The sequence below is a fragment of the Canis aureus genome, chromosome X (genome assembly GCF_053574225.1).
Source record: "Canis aureus isolate CA01 chromosome X, VMU_Caureus_v.1.0, whole genome shotgun sequence".
In the NCBI taxonomy this organism is placed as follows: domain Eukaryota; kingdom Metazoa; phylum Chordata; class Mammalia; order Carnivora; family Canidae; genus Canis; species Canis aureus.
This window is the reverse complement of record NC_135649.1, coordinates 84,071,800-84,088,593: the sequence shown is the minus strand read 5'-3', so window position 1 is coordinate 84,088,593 and position 16,794 is coordinate 84,071,800. Positions and strand designations below refer to the sequence as shown.

Below are 16,794 nucleotides of genomic sequence, written 5' to 3'. Positions count from 1 at the left end.
AAAGAAAGTCTTCTTTCAGTTCCACGTTGTGCCTCTTGTAAGGGCTTATAGGATAGGCTTTCTTTACGTGTTAGGCTCTACATTCTAAATATGACATATTTATGCACCACATTTATTAAACCATTCCCCTATTGCAAGACACATGGGTCTTTTTTTTAATTTTTATTTATTTATGATAGTCACATCAGAGAGAGAGAGAGAGGCAGAGACACAGGCAGAGGGAGAAGCAGGCAGGCTCCATGCACCGGGAGCCCGATGTGGGATTCGATCCCGGGTCTCCAGGATCGCGCCCTGGGCCAAAGGCAGGCGCCAAACCGCTGCGCCACCCAGGGATCCCGACACGTGGGTCTTTTAAACACACTTTATTCACAAAGTGTCTGGATCACATCAGGAGCAATGTTCAATTAGTTCAATGGTACACTGAGGGACGGATCAGTCTCAGGTACAGGCTGGTTGTTTTATAAAGCCTTTTAAAGTCTCCTACAGCAAGTCAGAACAGAAATTGGTAATATTAAACTCTGTAGAAAGAACAGTGAAATGTATGGTCCTCCTTGACTTTCCATGATTGTAATAAAGCATTACATGCTGTGCTGGGTTTCTTGACAACTAAGAGAAAACCTTGTGTGCTGTTTGATTCACATCACCTGATGGGACCAGTTAAGAGAAATAAATGCTTGCTTGATCCTCATTCTAAAACAAATCTGTCACAAGGCTCAATTAGCAAAAAACAAAACAAAACAAAACAAAACAAACAAAAAACAGGTTGACCCTCTTTAACAACTGCTATATAGAACATGTACAAGGCTTCTCCAGGAGGATGTTCTCCTTAGTTAACCTTTAACAAGTAGAGAACATAACATTAAAATATTTTCTTCAGAGTGTCAGGTTAGTGTCCGGCCTTATGTCAACATCCAGGTGGGATTCCTGCCTGGACAGAGACACCCAGGAGGATGTCAGGAAAGGCTGATTTTCCCCAGAACCTGGTGGCTTCCCAGTGGCTTGGTACTTTTGGAGGCATTACAATTAGTGACTCCGGCCTTATTAGGGGATTTTCCTCTCTTGTGTAGTTAACTGGAGGTTTTAAACCATTTTGGAGAAGTGAAACGATACTGGTTATTTCTGTGGGTTTTTCTCATGGCTGTCAAATACCCAAATATAGTATCTTCTTTTCATTTTTACTCATATTTGGTAGCTATTTTTTTCTAAACCACAGTTACAATACACCACCCCAGTGTTGTTTGCTTCTTCATATTACTCTATTTGTCCCAGACAGAAAAAATATGTTTTAGTACGTTAAAAGATAATAATTCTGAATCAATACATGCAGAATAAAAAAATACTTATTGAATATCTACTTTATTCTTTTAATTTTCACTGTAACTTTATGAAGTAGGGATTATTTTACAGTACTTTACAGTTGAGAAAACTAGATCTTTAAATCACTTGCCTAAGGTCACATAGCTGATCTGGTCACAGAAACTATAGGATTCGAATTCACCTTAATTCCAAAGCGAGAGCTCTTTCTGCTATTTCCTGATGCCTCCCAGATGACAAGTGAATTATAAGTAAGATTTTGTTCAGCTTTATAAATAATGTATGTGCCTATTGTAGTGAAACCCTGAATCTCCCCTCGAAACATGTAATCTGGCCATAATGAATGCATTCCCCCCAATCTTATTTCCTAGTATGCACCACAGGGAGCTCCCCGCTTGATCTGACCTGATAGGTTTCATCATTGCCTCCACACTTATAGACCACACATTCATTCAGCAAATGAGTTTTCAGCTTTTACTATCTCCTAAGCACTGTTCTAATCTTTGGGGATATGTATCAGTGAACAAAACAAATTCCTGCTCTCATGGAATTTCTTCACATTCTACTAGGAGAGAGAAACATGAGAAATAAATAAACTACATAAGAAAAGAACACAGTAAATGCTATTGCAAAAAATATATAGCAGAAAAAGGGTTAAGAAGAATAGTGTAGAGTGGAAGGCTGAGATTTTAGAAAGAACTGTTAGAAACTCTAGAACCGAAAAACATGATCTTAGAATCTTATTTCATTTTCACAGTCAATAGTAGACTAGATACAGTGGAAGAGAGAACTGTAAAACTGGAAGATAAGTTTGTTGAAGGAAAGATGCATTCACCAAGCAAATTAGTATTTCCATCTAGTATATATCAGACATTGCGCTAGATGCATTTACTCAACTTTTGTACTTGGATGAAATTTCTTTTCAAAAAAAAAATTTCTTTTCACTTGGATTAACCTCAATTCTCTAAAGCCTACCCAAGTTCCTCGTTCACACTGATATCTCATTTCTCTGAACAAATACTCTGCATATTAAAATAATCAGTATTTATTTTCACCACAGATAAGCCCAGTTCTTAAATTATTCCATATCCCTAACTAGACTGTAAACTCCTTGAGAATTATTCAGGTATTGAACACATGTAAAATGTCCTATCAGAACAGATAACTATAAATGCCTTCCAGTATCTTTCTTCTCATCCTCTAATCAATCCTGTCATCAAAAAGTCAAGAAAAATAATTCCTTAACATTATCTTTAAATTACTGTCATCACTACAACAGTCTAATTTTCTAAAGTTTAACTGAATATTATACTAAGTACATCATGGACTAAAGCTATTTGGGGGGTGACTGGGGCTTAACGACAGTACACATTATCTTCCGGTTCTCGTTTTTGTCAGAGGATAAATTTCAAAGAGTAACAAACAAGATTCTCATAAAAATAGTTAGCAGACATCAAAGATATTTACTGCTTAAAAAGGAAACAAACAGAATGGTAAAGCTTGTTCCAAGGGGGAAAAGAGAGACCAGTGTATATGGCCAATGGAAGAAAGCATGCTGAAAAAAGATTGCTAAGTTAGATTTTAAAATGTTGATTTCTATGGTCTGTTTGTGTCACCCTACCCCAAATTCATACATTGAAATCCTAATCCCCAAAGATGATGGCATAGGAAGTGGGGCCTTTGGAAGGTGCTTTAGTCATGAGGGTGAGACCCTCATGAATTGGATTGGTACTTTATAAAAGAGGTTCCAGAGATATCCCAAGCCCCTTCTTCCACATGGGGATATTATAAAAACAATGACAACAACAAATCAGCTTGACTGGTTTGGTATAGTTATAACTGGACAGCTTTTTCTTTATAATGGTTGGAGTGTTCTTAGCTCCTGGAAATGGTCACAATATTTTTAAATATTATGATCATTGGTGTCAAAATATGAGTCCAGTGATAGAAGGCGTGGTTCTGGATTGAATCAAAATTTGTGAAGGCGCCATCAGCCTTGCTTAGTTAAGAATGACAAATGTCACACAGAGTCTTTTTCTAGTCTTAAGAAGTCTTTAGATATATATACATTACCTGATTTTTTTTCCTGGCAAATAGTCCCCTAAGGTAGGCAGTGCACATCTAAGTCATATTTTGCAAAGCAAGATGCTGAAACCTAGAGCTAGTCAGTGGTCTGTTCAAGTACAGGTGGGTCCTGTGGGGTTAAGTAGTGACTCAGACCCAGCCTCCTGACTCCTTAGCCAGTGCACCTATACACATCTATGCACAGACCTGAATGCACAACATCAAGTGGCTAACCGGGTAAAGTGAACGTGTGCATGACCTTAGAACGTGTGCATGACCTTAGGCAGTGTTCCCTGCCTTCCTATAACATCTGGTAAAGATGTGTGTTTTTAGAGCACCTAAGCTTATCACCAATGCAAATAATGTAAGAAAGAGCTCCCTGTTGCCTGTATTACTCAGCCACTAGACATGAGAGCCCTGCGATGACTAAGGCAGGATCTTGCTCAGTAAAACAAAAGGCTCTAGCCCAGAGAGTAGGACTGCTACAATACAGGTGAGTGCTTTGAGTGTATAGAGGGGAGGAAGTAATTACCTTGCCTAAATCGGCTCTCAAACTCCCCCACTGACTCACTCTGAAAAATGCTGGAAATAGAGAGTTCTGAGGAATTGAAGTCTATTGTGAATGCACTAACTTCTCTTTCAAAATATCCAGCAGCAGTATCAGCAGATTGGAGGTCTAAATGATTTACACCCAAACAGGAAAGAATGACTCTGATATCAACAAGCAAATAATTCCCAAGTGACTTTCAAATCCTATTTGAGGCTATTTGGATGATAATTTAGTTTTTCAAAATTTATTCTTCCCTTCCTTTCTTTTGCTTGGTTTTGCTTTTGATTCTAGTTCCTTGATGTATGGGGAAGGGGAAAATATTTTGTCCTAAAGCCACTTGGCTTCCAGATAAAGCCAGAGGCCTGATAGAAAGAATAAGGGCTGTCTAGAACAAATATAAAACAAAAACCCTAGGCTTGGTTCTCATCCTACATCTGGTCACATGAGCTATGCAAAAAAACACATTTACCAGAATAATCTAATTGCATTTTCCCAAAGAAATAATGAAGTAGTTGGGAAGGGGCTGTCACATTCTTCACTTCTGCAAACAGGAGCTATGTATATGACAAAAAGCAAAGTTGTAACTGCAGCCTATCCTGGAAAATACTCAAATGGTTCCCGAAGTCCTATAAAAGGGACACATATATTATCGATATGAATCATACAGGGGGTCAAATAACTACAAATAACTACAAATTCCATATAGTACCATATAGTGACTTTAATATTTCTTTTGTTGATTTCTATTATGTTTGGATGATAAAGGGTTTCAGTGCCATTAAGAAAAAAAAAAAACCCTATTTAAGGAAATCTAAGCAGGACTCTTAAATCTCCTAAAAATACTAATTTAGGATCATCCCAAATTTTCATTCTCCTTAGAAACACACTTGAAATATTATTTCATTAAAGTAGGAACACAAGTCCAGTTAAAACAGCAATGAATATGGTTAGATAGAGAACAAAAGAAAAGCCATAATCAAAAAAATTATCTGAGGGAAACCAGAAAATAAGATTAAAACTTTGTGCATTTTTCTGACAAAAGCAAAATGGAAAACACGAGAATAAATGTGAATTTCCTATTCTAGCCTAAGTGTTGATAAATCACAAAATTATTTTGTTGGTCCTCTGCTCTAAGAAGATTCTGTCTCACAGTTTTTATAGAAAGTGGGGAGAGGGGAGCCAAGGTCAACAATAGCTTTAAGAACATTTTTCTACAAAATGTAAAGGCATTCCACCAGTAAGTAGTCCTCAGAGAAAACTAAAGGCATAATATTAGTTTGGTACTCTACAGGCAATTCTGTGGATGGAATATTGGAGGACAATATTATATGGTCCAATCTGTCATTTCCTGATGTTTCGGCTAAAATTATTTTTTGGAAGAATTAATAAGTAATATATTTTCTAAGAATGTTCCTTTTGCAAATACTAGGCTTTTCAGCTGGGCTTCTGACATGAGCAAGATGAATGACCAACATGATTAAGGTCATTACTGAGAACTTCAACAGCTGGTCATTTAAAAGCTCTATGGAGCTACAGTTTCTAGGTGTGTCAATTGTAAGGCTATTTGTTACAATAATAAAATAAAATAATAAAAAATAAATTAAAAATCTTGATGTGTATATTCTTACCTGCTGAAGAAAGGTTCGAAAAATTACAAACAAGATTTTCTTCAGAAAATAGCTCTAGGGGTGCCTGGGTGGCTCAGTCGGTTAAGTGTCTGCCTTCTGCTCAGGTCATGATCCGGGGGTCCTGAGATCGAGCCCTACAATGGGCTCCCTGCTCAGCAGATAGCCTGTTTCTCCCTCTCCCTCTGCCTGCCACTCCCCCTGCTTATGCTCTCTTTCTCTTTCTCTGTCTGTCAAATAAATAGATAAAATCTTTGAAAACAAAAGAAAAGAAAACAGCTCTGGTTCAAACATTCACACAATTACTTCAATCTAGCACAAAAGCTTGGCATCACTGGTGGCATGTCCTTTCCCTTCCTGGTCTGCTAACCCTACCTCCCAAGCACTCTCCCTGCTCACTCCCAATCCAACTTACCCATCTTTATTCCAGTTCAAGTCTCCTGCCTGGACCTTCCACAATAATTTCTTAACTATCCTCCCTGCATCTCACCCAGTTTCCTAATTATCCACTGTCCAAAAACCACCTGACTAATTTCTCGGGATCACAAATAAGGCTAGTCATGACACAGCCCTGCTTAAAATTCTTCAGGGACTTCACTGCTCATAGAAACATGGCATTCAAGGACCACAGAGACCTAGCATCTGCCTCTCCAATTTCACTTCCTACCACCATCTGCCCCTCACACATCAACACCCGTCATCCTTAACACTTCTGAGTTCCCTGCACACACCTTACTGTCACCCTGGCAATACAGTCATCCAAGACCTCCCTCATGACATTGGCAGAGAATAAAAGGGGGAAAAATGAAGACAAGAGAAGAAAAAAGGAGAGAACCCCACCTACTGAAGCCCATCATCCAAAGAAACCCTGAAGGTCTCTGAGATGATCTCTCAAAGCAAAACGACCTATATATTTAGACTGACAAGTCTATATCCTGAATTCCCACAGCCAAATCTCTCAAAAAAAGTGACCAAAAGCATCACATGAGTAGATGTTAAAGGTGAGATCTCAGGTACATGGAAATCCAAATTTAAAAACAAATGGCCTAAACAAAGGAATTGAAATCACCATTCCCATGAGATGATCACCTCTGGTCCAAATTCACACAATGATATGAAGGTTCAAAAATATATTGTCTGTGTTTATTTATTTTTTGTAATAAATTTATTTTTTATTGGTGTTCAATTTGCCAACATACAGAATAACACCCAGTGCTCATCCCGTCAAGTGCCCCCCTCAGTGCCCGTCACCCAGTCACCCCATCCCCCCGCCCTCCTCCCCTTCCACCACCCCTAGTTCGTTTCCCAGAGTTAGGAGTCTTTATGTTCTGTCTCCCTTTCTGATATTTCCCACACATTTCTTCTCCCTTCCCTTATATTCCCTTTCACTATTATTTATATTCCCCAAATGAATGAGACCATATAATGTTTGTCCTTCTCCGATTGACTTATTTCACTCAGAACCCTCCAGTTCCATCCACGTCGAAGCAAATGGTGGGTATTTGTCGTTTCTAATGGCTGAGGAATATTCCATTGTATACATAAACCGCATTTGTCTGTGTTTATGATCTTTGTGATGGTACCTGAAGATATAGTTTGATTTAACTTTGAGTTGGTGTTACAAAATTCCAGGAAATAGTTTTCATTCTTACTAGAGTTTAATATAATAATTTGCTTAGATTCAAGTGCTCCAGTATATAAGGCTCTTCCCATTTCTAAAATTAAGTCATTTAATGAGAATTGCCAGAAAGAGACTTTACTAGTAATTCTCCAGAACGACGGCGAACACACAAGGTGTGTTTCCACTTTACCACTCTAATCAGCCAGCCAGAATGGTGGAATTTTCAAAGATGCAAATGTAATGTTATCCTGGATAGAAATTAGAGCTGCAAGAGAAGAGGAGACTGAGGGAAGAGGGCACACGCTTCAGCGTCTGGTTTCTCTGGCTTCTAAGCTAGAGGTAAATGATTCTCTGTTTTTTAAAAGTCATCCATTAAGCTTCCAAGACATAAGTTTGCTTCAAAATTCAATTTCCTGCAGAGTCATCTTCAGATGCCGCACAGTTTTAAATTATTATAATTATCACAACACAGTTTGGCTTCCAAAGTGAAGGCCCAGTACTGAGGAAAGACCCTCCGCTCCACACCTCACCACCAGCCCTCTGAGGACTATAGAGACTCTCATGTAACTGATACTTGAGCAATCATGAACAAGGCAATCAAGGGTGCCTCTCTGGACCTTATGATCTAGTGAAGGTAGGGAGAAGAGATGATGATGTATTGTGGTAAGTGCAGTTAGTCAAGGCCGCTGGTGACATTCACCAGTGAGAAGCCTTTTTTTCCCACTTTGCTTCTCACACTCTCAGTCAACATATGACTTCATGGTTTGAACTATTAACTGTCCAAATGGAGATTAAACATGGGTTTACATTCTAGTCTAAGGGTTGATAAACCAAAAATCTATTTTTTAAAAGATTTTTAGAGAGAGAGCGTGAACACGAGCAAGGAGGAGGGGCAGAGTATTTCAAGCCGGCTACTTGCTGAATGAGGAGCCCCATGCGGGGCTTAATCCAACAATCCATGAGATCATGAAACCAAGAATCAGACGTTTAACTGACTGAGCCACCCAGGTGCCCCCCAAAAATCTATTTTTGCTCCAAAATGCAAGGGTGTTCCATATAGAAGTATCCTATGAATACAGGCTTCAAAACAAACATCCTTAACTAGGATTTTCATTATGTTTTAGAATCATCACTGCCTTAATGTTTAAACATCTGTTTAAACCCTCCTATTAAGGAAGAGATGCTTGTTTATGGCTTTTGTCAATATAAAAGCAGTAATCTGTGGCTTTTATTTTTTTAAGATTTTATTTATTTATTCATAGAGACAGAGAGAGAGAGAGAGGCAGAGACACAGGCAAAGGGAGAAGCAGGCATCATACAGAGAGCCTGACGTGGGACTCGATCCAGGGTCTCTAGGATCACGCCCTGGGCTGCAGGCGGTGCTAAACCGCTGCACCACTGGGGCTTCCCTAATCTGTGGCTTTTAAAGGAACACTTTGTTTCTGTGATGATGCTTGTTAATCTCACTAACAGTTATTTCCAGAAAAATGGAGCACAATATAGAGTAATAGTTTTTCATGCACCAAGTAAGAACTGTTTCCTCCTCAAACCATAGTTACTTGAATTATTCTAAGCTTAACTGTAAAAACTAAAATTCAGTGGAGAAAAAAAAGTTTTATCAACCCCATTTATGATGCTTGATTTAGGCAGTACACATAAAGAAATGATGGATGCTGATCACAGTCTTCACGGCAGGTATACCAGTAACACCATGAAGCATGACCTGAGACAGATGATCGGAGAGCTCCAAAACTTCCTGTGTGACAAAGTTAGTCCTTCTTTGTGGTTGCAGGTCACCCTAGCAGTGGGGCTGTAATTTACTAGATGCCACACACAAGTTCTATGGTGGGCTCAAAGCAGAGGTGTTCATCCCTCCAGATGAACCTCCAGAAGGTTCATCCCTAGTAAGCTGGTAACCTTCTGTCATCTTAGGCCACCACATGGAAACAACTGATACTCACAGCTTCAGTCACAGAGTGGGACCTGTCATGCTTCATTCAATATGAAATAGGATGGTGAAGATATCAACAGCTCAATCAGTGCATTTCAGCCGTCCCTGCTCAGCCAGCAGCGTGAGCAAGTTGGCGTACTGTGATAAAACATCATGCTGCTGAAATGTCGACCTAGAAACCAAATCACTGCTTTGTAGCAAAGAATAAAAATCATGATGAGAAAGCCATTTTGATCTACCCATCCAGCAAAAGAAAGAAGAATAATATACATAAATCATGGCCACACATAACTGGGAGAATTCACATAAGAGGTAGTGTAATAATTCATATAAGGCTCATCTTTGAAAAGGGAATAATTTGCTTTCTTTGCTATGACTAAAGGGCCTGGGTGGGACAACCCATGTATTAACACTGAGAATTGCTTTCAAGGAAAGGCAAAAAAACTATGATAAAGTAATGTCTGAACCTCTGAGTGAGCCCCAAGTGCACACCCATTGCTCAGACCTTTGCTGAGATTTCCTCCCAAAGCAAACTCACTCCCCTCCAAAAAGGCAAAGCAGGAGACTGCAGGGGCATCACAGCTGTGGGCCCTGCAAAAGATCTAAAGATCCAAGAGAAGGGGGAAATGTAACTTCCGATCCCAGGAATTGTGAGGATGGGGTTGTCTCAATAGCAAAGGGGGGTGGTCAACAGATGTGAAGTGGGACCCCACAACTGTAATGTAGGGCTTCCCTGGTTGTGGGACAGGGAGGGGTAGAAGCCAAAGGGTAGGTGCTATCCTCACCTATGCTTCATGCTAAGGAATCCGTGCTCCAATGAGATGACCCTGGGCAGCTGTCACCTGTATGGGCATTCTCTGTGAACAGCAGAAACTCTTCCACTCATTTCCTATGAGGAAGAATGTGTACAGCAGCTAACAGAATTGGAAGGGCTCAGAGCATGGATACTGGAGCCAGACTGCCTGAGTTCAAATCCCTGCTTCGCCAGTGGCAAAGCTACTCCCATTTCTTTGTGCCTTGCTCTTCTCCTCAGTAGATGGAATTAAATGAGTCCATATTTATAAAAATACCTAGAATAGTACTTGGCACATATCAAGTGCTGTTAATTTTTTTTTGAAAATTAAATTAAATTGAAATGTTTACACAGCTAGGAAGAGCTGCTGGCCCCATTCAGACCTCTCAGCAGAGCTATATCTGGAGTTCTGGTCTCCCTTCTGCCCTAGACCATCTGCTAGAACTGCTATCAGGAGTTTCAGTGCTTTCCATGGATGCAGATGTTGACCTCTCACCTTCTTGTTGCTACAGCACTGATTCCGGTCCCCATCATCCCCAATGCAACCTCTCTAAAGGCATCTCCCCAACCTGTATGGCTAACCTTTCATTCCAAGCTGTGATGGGTTCAAGCCAGCAACAAGGCTCCCGGGCCCCAAAGAACTTTTCAGTTACTATAACATTTACTCCTTTAGAGAAGGGTATAGGACTGCAAATATACTGAGACAGAAGCTCCATCTCCATGGGAGGCGCACTGGCCACCCAAGTAGCCAGCTTCTTCTCTCCCCTCACCCACACAGCTTGTTGATACAGAGAAGCCACAGCCCCTTTTCCCACCGATTTTGTATACTACCCTCATACAAGCCAAAAGTCCACACACTCATTCACAGCTCCCCAAGCCAGGTACAGTTTCATACAACAACCGAGGCGGACACAACATCCTCCAGTTACCTTAACTCTTCTGTCTTCGTGGCCCAGAATAGGGGAGACCAAGGCCATCCTCAGGCAGGCCTAAATCAACCCAAGCCTCCATCACAAATGCCAACCCAGTTCTTAGTGAAATAGAGCCTCAGGGCTCCGATAGGGCAGCTAAGGCCCACAGTCTGTTCCCTGAATATGTTTCCTGTATTCTGCTGATCCCCATATGCTCTAACTTCAGCCACACAGCCTGACCTGGATTTTGGTGCACTGTATATACTTGTGATCTACTTAGTGTGTATCAACTCATTAGAGGCAGAAACCTTTTATTTCTTCTTCCCATACCTGGCATCCTAGCATAATCTCTTAAATACTCAAAACTCAGCAAAACATTAACTGTATTTAAGCAACTAATAAAGCTGAGTCACAATTATTCTGCTATAGTGAAGGAAAGTGATACAATATTCAAAGTTTCAATTATCTGAATGACAGTGAGGACACACAAGAAATATTCAAGACCACAAGCCTCATCCAAACCCCTCTCTCACTTCCCAGAGGAGGAAGCAGTAGCTCCGGAGGGATCATAAAGCTAATTTCTTAATAACCTCCTCCACATAGCATTCCCACAGCAGACCTTGTGAGCAGGGTCTGTATCCCTGTACAATAAATAGTCACAAAGACTTGAGTATTCAATATGACTCAATTTAGTGAAAATCGTGATTGGGCTCACTTGGGTCTTTTACGGGAAGGTTGAGATCTGTAATTAATAGACAATACCAAAATAAATACACACACACAAAACAATCAGTATGGGGGTGGGCCAAACAAGTGAAGGGGGAGGGAGATACAGGCTTCCAGTCATGGAATGAATAAGTCATGGGGATGAAAGGTACAACAGCATAAGGAATACAGTCAACGGTATCATAATAGCACTATGCAGTGCCAGATGATAGCTACCCTTGTGGGGAGCTCAGCATAACATATAGATTTGTCCATGCTTCTCCCTCTGCCTCTCCCTCTGTCTTTGCCTCTCCCTCTGCGTCTCTCATGAATAAATAAAATCTTTAAAAAAACATATAGACTTGTCCAATCAGTATGTTGTACACCTGAAACTAATGTAACATTATGTGTCACCTATACTTCAACTAAAAAAACAATCAATATAAATTTAGGGATAGCCCAAAGTTTGACTTAGACAAAAATCAGCTTTGGTCTTCAGAAGTAACTGAATGTCTCTTGCAATGTCATTTTTTGTATTCCTTAACTATTCATGACCAATGGACACGGGATGGCATAGGCTGTCATCACATGTGACCAGCATAACAACATGAGTAATATAAACAAGGCATGTCCTTTGTGTTTACTATTCAGTCTATTTGTAACTTGGAGTGTAACTTATGGGTTTTATGTGTAGAAATTCTATCAGTCTCTTAAACAATAGACCCTTTATTATTCTAAGAATAAAGTACTGATTAATGACGGTGAGAGCTGTTGATTTTTATTTTATATACAAAACAGTTAACTTATTAAGAATGTATTATGATCAACAAAGAAAGTACAAACCATAAAGGAAAGAACTGATAAACTGGACTTTATCAAAATCTAAAACTTCTACTCTTCCAAAGACGGTGTTAAGGAAATGAAAAGACAGGCCACAGGAAGAAAATACCATGAACCACTTATCTGACAAGGGATTTGTATCCCCAAAAATATTAAAAATGCAGCTCAATAAGACCAAAAAGAAAAAAAAGATTTAAAATGGACCAAAAGTATGAACAGAGCACCATAGAAGGTACACAGATGGCAAATAGGCATAAGTAAAGATATTCCATAAGGGAGGTGGCGGGGAGGGATGGGTGAAATAGGTTATGAGCATTAAGGAGTACACTTGTCATGATGAACACTGCGTAACGGATACAATTGTTGAATCAGTATACCGCACACCTGAAATTAATATAACACTATACGTTAACTATACTGGAATTTAAAATACAATTTTATTTCTTTTTATTTATTTTGTTTTAGAGAGGAAGAGGAGGGGTGGGGCAGATAAAGAGGGAGAGAGGAAATCTTAAGCAGGTTCCATGCCCAGCACAGAGCCTGACATGGGGCTCGATCTCATGACCCTGAGATCATGACCTGAGCCAAAATCAAAAGTCAGACGCTTAAACTGCCTGAGCCATCCAAGAGCCCCTACAATACAGTTTTTAAAAAGGAAAGAAAAGATGCTCCACATCATTAGTCATTAGGGAAATGCAAATTAAAAACAACAATAAAAATATTACTTCACACTAGAACTGCTAAAATTAAAAATTTCTAAATAACGAAACTTGTTAAGGATGTAGAGCCATTGGAAATGTATGCACTGCTGCTGGGAATGCAAAAATGTTCAGTCCCTTTGCAAAAGGTTGCCAGGTTTTTATAAAATTAAACATACACTTACCATGCAACCCAGAAATCTCTCTTGGGTATTTATCCAACAGAAATGAAAACACATGCCCACACAAAGATGTGTAGGCAAATGTTCACAGCAGCTTTATTTATAATACCCAAAACTGAAAACAACCCAAATGTTCAACGAATGGGGAATGTGTAAGTAAACTGTGATACATCCACACGGGGGAACACTGCTCAGCAATACAAAAGGAGTAAACTATTGATACACATGACAACATGGATGAGTCACAAAAGCATTACACTAACTGGAAGAAGCTAGACACAAAAGGGTCCCTACTATATGATTTCATGTATATGAAGTCCTAGAAAAGGCAAAAGTGTAGTGACAGAAAGCAGGTCAATAGCTACCAAGGGCTAGAGTAAGTGGAGGGCACACTCTGCAAAGGTGTATGAGGACTTTCCAGGGCGATAGACATGTTCCACAGTTTGACTTTGGTGGTGGTCACCCAAGTGTATACATACATCAAAACTCATCAAACTGTATACTTACAAAGAATGAATTTTATTGTATGTATATTATACCTCAATAAACCTGGCTTTTAAAAAGAAGTATGCCAAGAAATAGTGAATATTTGAATGAATTAGTGACTGAAGAGTGCAATCACTAAGTAACTTAAGAAAATATATCCACTTAAGTCGGCAAATGTCTAAAACTTTCAGTAACAATACAAGATAGAATAATAGATATTTGATTATAACAATTCTTATCTATAGAATTATTTGGTGTGGTATCATTCATAACATAAAACAAACTTTCATTTATTTATTTATTCATATTTTTAAAGATTTATTTGAGAGAGAGCACAAGAAAGAATAAGAGAGAGAGCACACAAGCAGTGGGGGAAGGGCAGGGGGAGAGAAGTAGGTTCTTTGCTGAGCAGGGAACCCAATGCAGGGCTCGATCCCAGGACCCCAGGATCATGACCTGAGCTGAAGGCAGACACTTAAGCAACTGAGTCACTCAGGTGCCCCACAAAACAAACTTTTAGGGTTGCATTTAATTTGTAGTTATCTCTTTGGTATCACACTCACATGACCTAAGGAACTCCCAAGCAAGCTAGCAGATGATAGTGCTGAGAAATTATGCTCTGTAGTGTCAAACTTTAAAAATATGACTACTGGGGCACCTGGCTAGCTCAGTCGGTGGAGCATATGACTCTCAATCTCAGGGTTGTGAGTTTGAGCCCCACACTGAGTGAAGAGATTATTTTTTTAAAAAAAAATTTAAAAAATAAAAAAATAAAAATGTGACTGACATTTATTTCAAATATTTTATTTTATTTAAGATTTTTAATTTATTTATTCAGAGAGAGAGAAAGAGAGAGAGAGATTGAGAGGCAGGCAGAGACACAGGCAGAGGGAGAAGCAGGCTCCATGCAGGGAGCCCGACATGGGACCCGATCCCAGGTCTCCAGGTTCACACCCCGGGCTGCAGGCGGCGCTAACCCCGCTGCACCACCGGGGCTGCCCAGATTTTATTTTTTTAAGTAATCTCTACATCCAACATGGGCTTGAACCCATAACTCTGAACATGCTCCACCCACTGAACCAGCCAGGTGCCCCTACTGACATTTTTAATAAAACTGCAGTAAATAATTTATTTCTGAATAAAATGGCAATTTTATTTAACTCAAGAGGTTCACTATAAGCTGGTGATATTTTGGTTTGGTCTTGGCCAAATATTGATTTTTAATACTTGCCACTCAGCAATTAGGCAAAATACTTATTCAGTATATCCTTAATACAAGTAATCAATCTGTTAACTTTCAAGGTTTCAAGTTCTGGTTCGTGATCAGCCAGGTTCCACCAAACCAATGTCAAAATACACTCGGGGTACAACTTTCTCTGTGTTCAAGCACCTATGATAAATCCCACCATTACCAACATTTATAGTAGAAACCCTAATTCATTGTCAGTACTTTGATTTTCTAACATTAATTTTCAAGCTACTTCATTACAAGGTAGAAATACAATAAAAAGCTTTTGGAGGGCAGCCTGGGTAGCTCAGCGGTTTAGCGCCACCTTCGGCCCACGGCCTGATTCTGGAGACCCGGGATCGAGTTCCCACATCCGGCTCCCTGCATGGGCCTGCTTCTCCCTCTGCCTGTGTCTCTGTCTCTCTCTCTGTGTCTCTCATGAATAAATAAATGAAATCTTTAAAAAAAAAAAAAAAGCTTTTCAAAATTTTCAGAAAATATCCTGGGCTATTAAAATGAGATTACTCAGCTATTAGAAATGACAAATACCCACCATTTGCTTCAACGTGGATGGAACTGGGGGGTATTATGCTGAGTGAAGTAAGTCAGTCGGAGAAGGACAAACATTATATGTTCTCATTCATTTGGGGAATATAAATAATAGTGAAAGGGAATATAAGGGAAGGGAGAAGAAATGTGTGGGAAATATCAGAAAGGGAGACAGAACATAAAGACTGCTAACTCTGGGAAACGAACTAGGGGTGGTGGAAGGGGAGGAGGGCGGGGGGTGGGAGTGAATGGGTGACGGCACTGGGGGTTATTCTGTATGTTGGTAAATTGAACACCAATAAAAAATAAATTAAAAAAAATAAAAAATAAAATGAGATTAAAGAAAGTAAAAAATAATGTGGCTAAGCAAATTTAAGAGAAAGGAAACCCAGAACAACAATACAGTTTAAAGATACAATGGACAAGAAAACTTCATTATAGAAACAAAAACGTAGGGGGATCCCTGGGTAGCTCAGCGGTTTAGCTCCTGCCATTGGCTCAGGGTGTGATCCTGGAGACCCAGGATCGAGTCCCAAATCAGGCTGCCTGCATGGAGCCTGCTTCTCCCTCTGCCTATGTCTCTGCCCCTCTCTCTCTTTCTCTCTCTCTCTGTGTGTCTCTCATGAATGAATGAATGAATAAAATCTTTTAAAAAATAAAATAAATAAAATATATAGGAATAAGGTTTACCAGAAATGTGTAAAACTAAAGAGGAAAACCCAAAAACATTCCTGAGGAACACAGAAGTCTTGAAAAATGGAAAGGCCTAAGAAACCCTTGAATAGGAAGAATCGGCACCGTAAAAATTTTTCTTCCCACACTGATTCCTAAATCCAATGTTACTCCAATGAAAATACCACTAGGCCTTTGGAAGGAACTAGACAAGCCAATTATAGAGTCATCTATAAAACTAAGCAGACAAGAAGAACGAAGAAAACTCAGGGGGAAAAAATGAGCCACGGGGGGCATTAGCCCTATGAGATTTTTAAATACTCAAAAGGCCTCTACCATTGGTACTAATTAATATCGGTATAATACCAGTATCAGTAGCATTAATTCATGAATGGAGGCATACCAATGGAGAAGCAAAAAAAGTCCAGAAATGCATACAGGTATTTAGTATACGATAGAGAAAGTATCTCCAACCAGCAGGCTCAATATGGATTTTTTTCGTCATTGGTGTTGGGACAATGGGGTAGGCATTTGGGGAGTACCTTTCTTTTTTTAAAGATTTTATTTATTTATTTGACACAGAGAGAGAGAGAGAGAGAGAGAGA

The 16,794-nt window shown here is 39.5% G+C and overlaps 1 protein-coding gene and 1 long non-coding RNA gene across 4 annotated transcripts in view; one reads left to right on the top strand and one right to left on the bottom strand.

Annotated features, from left to right (window-relative positions):
- The window catches only part of LOC144308196 (uncharacterized), a 32,422-nt gene extending 23,091 nt beyond the window's left edge, over positions 1–9,331 (top strand). The window contains exons 3-4 of the long non-coding RNA XR_013374787.1: positions 8,821–8,942; positions 9,107–9,331. This is a non-coding gene — a long non-coding RNA (uncharacterized LOC144308196). The remainder of the gene's footprint in view (positions 1–8,820; positions 8,943–9,106) is intronic.
- Positions 1–16,794, bottom strand: part of SLC9A7 (solute carrier family 9 member A7) — a 148,884-nt gene that overhangs the window by 102,312 nt on the left and 29,778 nt on the right. The gene's annotated exons all lie outside the window — the stretch shown is intronic.